Here is a 7,031-nt window from a genome sequence, read left to right on the forward strand (position 1 = left end):
TAAACTGCGTGGTTAGTAATCTTAGGGAGTGCAAGCCTTGAATTAACCTAGAATAACTAATTACAAGATAAAATAACTGAATCTAACCACCTGATTGTGCCACACACACACACTTTTGGGTAACCCCTCTTGTTGCTTGTTGCCTTATGATTTGCTGTCTTGTTGCCTTATTACTTTGTTGCCTCTTATTATTACAAAATAGTCAAGTCCCTCGATTCCGAGAATACCTAAAGCAAATGTTACCCTCAGTTCATTCATCATCAATTTTGTCCATCGATGTTGCCTGGAATTGAGGCTGACTCTCTGAGGAATAGACTTTGAAATGTTTCTGTCTTGTATAAAGCCCAAGACTGAAGCTGACTTAAAGGGAATACTCTATTGAGTGAAGACTATATATGTCTTGTATGAAGCCCAAGACTGAAGGTGACTCTTCTAGGGAGAATAGGATACTACTTATTTAAAGCCCAAAATTAAAGCTCACTTGATTGAGGAATAAGTTTTGAAAACTGTATGTATTGACAAATTGTGTTTGGTGTTTTGTACAAAGCCCAAGATTGAGGCTGACATAGTTGGGACACAACATTGAAGAGGATTTACTACTGAATTTTGGTTTTTTACTGTCTTTTACAAAGCCTAAGATTGAGGTTGACTCAGTGAGGAGAAAGTTGTGAAAGGGTGAAATTTTGGAGTTTTGTGGACTTTGAATGACCGTCATACCCCAATTTTTGACCCTAAGATCATACATCATTTGCATCTCAATCATTAGTCAAGAGTTCCATCTTGAAAATCCGTTTTCAGTATTGTGCTTACTTCATCTCTGAGGGGAACCATTGTAACATCCCGAAAATTCTTATTTAATTAATTTAATTAAATTTTAAAGTAATTATTGGAAATTAGCATTTTATCGAATTATGTGGAAAATTATAAAATGTTAAGTTATTGGGCCATGTGGTGGAATTAGTAAGGTGGGGGTGTAATTGTGAAGGAGCCCATTACTAATTTATTTTATGTTTCATAAAATAAGGAAAACAAGAGGGGAAAGAAATTAGAACGTGAAAACAAGAAGTTGTGAGAAGAGGGAGAACTGAAGAACGTGAAGGAGAACCAAAGAGGAAGAAGACCCATTCAATAATTTGGCTAAGGTAAGGGGGGACTTATCTGATTAGCATCTATTATCGGGTTAGGGGTTGATAATACTGAATAAGTGTAGAATTCGGGTCGATTGAGTCATATGATAGATTTAGGGATTGAGTCAAATTGTATGATGTTTGATCCCCTATATTTGAATCCATGATGTTTCTGTTGTTATGGTCTCAATTGATGCGTAATTGGTGTATTATGATGTGTATTTCATGTTGTATGTGCATGCCATTTCCTTTAGTTCGGACATGCATGAATTGAATGAGTTTGTAATGTGCAGAATGCTGTTTTTCTGCGATTTGGGGTTTCTCAAAATCGCCAGTTGGCGCCGCGTCCCAGGGTTGGCGCCGCGAACTGCTTGGCAGAAAGCCAAGAGGTTTTGATGTATTCAGTACGCGCCGCGAGCACATGGTTGTGACGCGGAGGCGTAGTCCTTTACTTGTTTCGTGCCACGAGCACATGTTTGCGTCGCGAAGTGCTTGGCAGAGGGCCCAGGAGTTTTGAGACGCTCAGTTCGCGCCGCGAACCAACGTTGGCGCAACGTGCTGTTAGCGACAGATCGTTTTTGAAAAGTTTAAAGAAGTATAACTTTTGGACCGTTGGTCCGTTTTGTGTGCCGTTTCGAGCTAAACGAACCTTTTGAAATAATCTATTTGATTATTAATGATGTGATTGTGATTGAATGATGCATATATATATATATAAACATGCTTGATGATGATGACGATTATGACAAAATGAGTATGTGATGATGTTACTCATAGTCTTGACGATGGTATAAGTATGTTCATGTATGTTTGCATTCATTCATATTCATTGATGATGCTGTATCCATGATGATGTGTTGGATCAGTAAAGGGAATGATTCCCATTGTGTGGAATCTGTGCTGGCACGGCCGTATCTTGATGATGTTGGATCGGTCATGGGTTATTCCCATTTGATGATGTTGGTACCACATGCATAGTGTCAGTTCATACATTTGCATACTTTTATAACATGATTGGATGTATTCAAGTTTATAATTATTAATGATGTGTTGGTTGATTGTTTTGTGATGATAAAACTTGTCTGAATGTCTGTTATGAAACAATTGGGTGAATGAAATAGCTATGATGTGTTATTGCTTTATAGCCTTATAACATTTGTTAATTATGATGAGACTCACCCTTACATGTTGTCATTTTCATATTGAGGATAGCGCCTGTTCGACTCGGTGAGGATTAGCTCATCAGTCAGTTATTTAGATAGCGTCAGGTGTCATGCTCTGATATTTGTAACACTGGGGACGGGATGTTTAGAGTTTATGGTTTATAACTCTAATTATGTTTTTATGTTTTAGAGGACAAGTTTTATAGATGTTAAACTTAATCCGTATGATTTGATTCCGTTGTGTTAACATGAAATGTTTTTAATTGATGATGATTGCCTCAGTGAATGCATGACATAACTGAACGATGTTTTATTTAATTTTGAATTGTGGCACCCTTATTTTCATGTACTCTGAATAAACTTATTTAATTGCTGCGGGGTTAGTAAGGGGTGTTACAACCATCAAGCACCCATATTTGTTTAACTTGTTTTATACTAACCAAAATCCAAAAATATGCATTTTCACTACGCCAAATTTGAGCTCGCGATGGGTTTGGTGGTGTTGGTGTTGAACCTTGTCGTTGAATCTTTGTTCGATTTGATGATGAAAGTTGTGTTGTTGAATGTTGTTGTGTTGCTGGGTTCGTTGAAGATGAACAATGATGAACACGTTTTGATGATGATGAAAGTGTTGCTGTTCAGAATCTGAGAGTGTGTTGCGATTTGGTGATGATGAAAGTTCTATGCTGGTGTGATGCTGTAAGTTACGCGAATAAACTACTGAATCATTTTTTCCTCATTCTTTTGATTTCTTATCAACAAGTCATTTTATAATTTATTTATATACAACTATACATATACAAAATTATGGAAAAATGTTACAAGGTGTACTGGATCCAATTCTTTGTGGGAGTCCATTAGTGAAGAAGAACCTGTATTCTTCTTTTTCTCTGTTCTGCATCATCAATAGTAGTAGCAGTAGTGGAAGCAAAAGGAGTTTCATGGCTTCAAACCGTAGAATCTACAATTACATGTGCCACTTGGAATCAATGAATCTTCCATCTGGTGCTGTCCACTTTCCATTTGAATTTCGAATGTTATCATTCTCTATAGGTGGGAATGTCATTTAATTGTTTACTGTTCCTACACTATAATCTCATCAATTATCTGTTTGATTCTGTATCTTATAAAAATCTCAAACATGAATGGGATGCACACACAAACACGCAAGAGAGAGATCAGGATAACCAATATCATGCACCTTTTCATAGTTCAGAATCAGTGGCAGTGAGTAAATTCTAGTTTACTAGTAGGAAGACAAGTCAATTACTTTTTGTTTTGAATAAAATGAGAATTTCCTTTTGACTTAAATGGTATTTCAGTGAACTTTGTAGCTCTCTTGTGGCTGTATTTTCATTTCATCAACTATAATGATAAGACAGGTTTGATTTCAACCATTTAGTTCTATATTCAGTTTATTTTATGTGTTTGACTATCTTTTTCCAAACACCTTAACCTTGTTTTCTTTTTCAATTTGCAGCCAATTGCACGGTTTCAAGGTCAAGCAACATATGTCAACCTTGCAAGAAAAGAAATCACAAGAGTTAAGACAGAATTGGTTAGAAAAATAATTTTTTAGCTTACTTCAATCTAAATTGAGATTATGAATAATGACCAATGAAGCACGGATACGTCAACCTAATAACTATTGCTTTTAATTCCCATGATTTCTTTTCAATTCTCAATAACTGAAATTTACTAATACTAATTACTATTACTTTTATTGTTTTTCAATTCTTAAAATACGTACAGTTACTTACTCCTTTCTATCAATTCATAATATTTAAATTTCATTCATATTAATCATGTCTTTTATTAATAATAACTTTTTAATTTTCAGTAACGTTATTAATCATATTAATTACTTTTCAATTCTCAATATTTCATTTCCATTTCTATAATAAATATTATTTTTCAATAATATAGAAAAGCATTAAGATTATGTTTTCAATTAAGTATTTAATTTTAATTTTTATATACGTATCTTAAACGTATCATATCTTTGAATTTGGTTTTCTGGTTTTATGCAGGGGCAGTTCATGATTGGTGTAGCAGGGCATTGGTTGAATTGAGATATGGCTAAGCTTGAAGTGAGGATATGCAAGATGGAATCAAAAGGTTCTATTGAACTTGGCTTGGAATGATGAGAATGATGTTGGAACTTGTAGACTAGGTGGGATTGGTTTAGTTGTTTAGGGATAACTTTTTTATTGTTATAATGTAATGTGAATTGATTTAGTTGTTTTGGTCATGTTAGAAATATGTGAACCGGTGTATATATATATTTTGGATTAATTATAATGGTATATAATGTAATGGTATAATTTGTAATGTCTTTTTTTGTATATAGTCGAATTCACTTCTGTGTTGAAATAATGAGATTATTGAAATAATGGAATTATGATTGTAAATTATAGGTTTATGAGATAACAGTAAATTAGGTTCATGAAATAATGCTGCCAAAAATGCAGGTTTAGAAATTATAAAAAAAAAAAAAACGCAACCTACGAAAGCGCTTTTGGAAAAGCGCTCTTATAGGGGGGGCTACCAGAGCGCTTTTTCTGGAAAAGGCGCTCTTATAGGGGGACTACCAGAGCGCTTTTCTGGAAAAAGCGCTCTTATAGGGGGGGCTACCATAGCGCTTTCAAAAGCGCTTTCGTTACCTATGCAAGCGCTGGCTTTGGCAGCGCTTTAAAGCGCTCTAAAAGGCCAAAAAAAAGCGCTTTTAAAGCCCTTCCGTGTTGTAGTGTTTGTGTTTCACATGTAAGGAAATCTTTTGAAAATTTTATTGTGGAAATCGATTTACCCGTATGGGAAATCGATTTCCCTGGACGAAATTTGAAAAAAAAAAGAGGGAAGCATGACATCATTTGGGCACCAATCACATTTCCATGATTATTCTTTGTCATTACCAATATGTCACTTATCACTAATCTTTACTTATACAATTCAAAACTTTAGTATCAGGTTTCCTATCCGACCCTGGCATCTAGGGATGGCAATTGGACCCATCTCCAATGGGCACCCGCAAAAATTACCATTAACGAATAGGGTAAAAACCTATAAAATGGGCATGAATAATTACCCACTAAAATAAACGAGTATGGTGCGGACACGGATACCTTAGGTCCCACCCCGTCTCATACCCGCATATTGTGTGTGTGTGTGTGTGTGTGTGTGTGTGTGTGTGTGTATATATATATATATATATATATATATATATATATATATATATATATTTCTTATTTTATATACATATATGGCTATTAATTTTATTAAATACATAACTATTAGATTTGTACGCATTTAAATTCAAACGTTTGTTAATTTCTTAACTCAACAATAATATCTTACATTTTTTTACGAATATTGTTAAAAAAAATTAAAATCACATGATAAATTATAATTGATCATGAATTTTTAATAGAAATACGAGAATTTTTTAAACTGTAGGTATGAGAGTGGATATTATGTACCATACTCTTACCCTACCAATTGCTATCCCTACTAGCACTAGCATTTTTTATGTTATTATCTTTTTTTTTTGTTAAATAAAATATTTAAATATTTTTAATGTATTTAGTGTAATCAGATATAAATCACAATTAATATTATCAATAAATTAGATTTGACATTAGACTACTACTACCTATCAGCAACATAAATATGTCTTTTTTATTATTTATGCAGTTAATAAATACAGAGTTTTTGTCACTGATTTATAATAGTTAATAATATCAGAAACATCAATATACTGAACAATATTTTATAAATAATGCAAAATAAAAATTATGTTTATATCCAAAAAAAATAAATTGTTCATTTAAAATTTTTACATTTACAAAAAATATTGGCACCGTTTTGTTGTCTTTTATAAAAACAATAAAATTTGTTGGTTAAATTAATTTGACCTTCTTTTATTACATTTTGAAAACAAATGCACGTACTATACCAGTACCTGGGCGAACATACGGGTATCCTGCTAGTTTAAAAAACCCTAAGCCCTTTGTGCACCAAAAGTTGGGCATAACATGTTTGATATAATGCGTAGCCTAAAATTTCAAGATTTTTCCAAAAATCTTATGGTCATAACTTTCTCCTCAAGCATCCATTTGATTTCATTCTTTTTGCATTGTATTCTTCTTGAATAGAAGAGTATTTGGCTCAAAGAAAATCAAGAAACACACAAGCAAATTTAAAATGGTCTTGGCTCAAACTTGTTACATTAGCCCTAAAGTAAATGCATAATCAATTTTGTGAATCTTCAAGTTACTGGAAATTAAACCAATGTGGCATGCATTTTTGCTCCTAAACATGATTAGCAACCTTCTAGAAGTTGTTTAGTGCATTGAAACGTAGGTTTTTGTTCCTCTTTCTGATGGATATTTTTTCATATTTTTATTTTTGAATTTTCTATTTTAATTTATTTTTGTTTTGTTTGCTTGATTTTAATTGGTTTAAAAATAGTTTCGAGTTTCCAAAAATTACAAAACCTTTGTCTAAAATCTTATATAGTTTTCCTGATTTCAATATAGTCTTATTTAAAGTTTATTTGGATTTATGATACTCCTTAAGTATTTCATCAATAATTTTTTTTTATTTGGACATTTTCTTCTCCTTTCTATTTATTTTCTCCCTCCATCTCATTTTTTTTTTTAATTTGTGGGTGTAAGTGTTTTATTATATTTAAAAAAAAAATGCGCGTACCGTATTAATATCTGGGCGAACGCACGAGAATCCC

This window comes from Vicia villosa, unplaced genomic scaffold, assembly GCF_029867415.1.
Source record: "Vicia villosa cultivar HV-30 ecotype Madison, WI unplaced genomic scaffold, Vvil1.0 ctg.000978F_1_1, whole genome shotgun sequence".
NCBI lineage: Eukaryota > Viridiplantae > Streptophyta > Magnoliopsida > Fabales > Fabaceae > Vicia > Vicia villosa.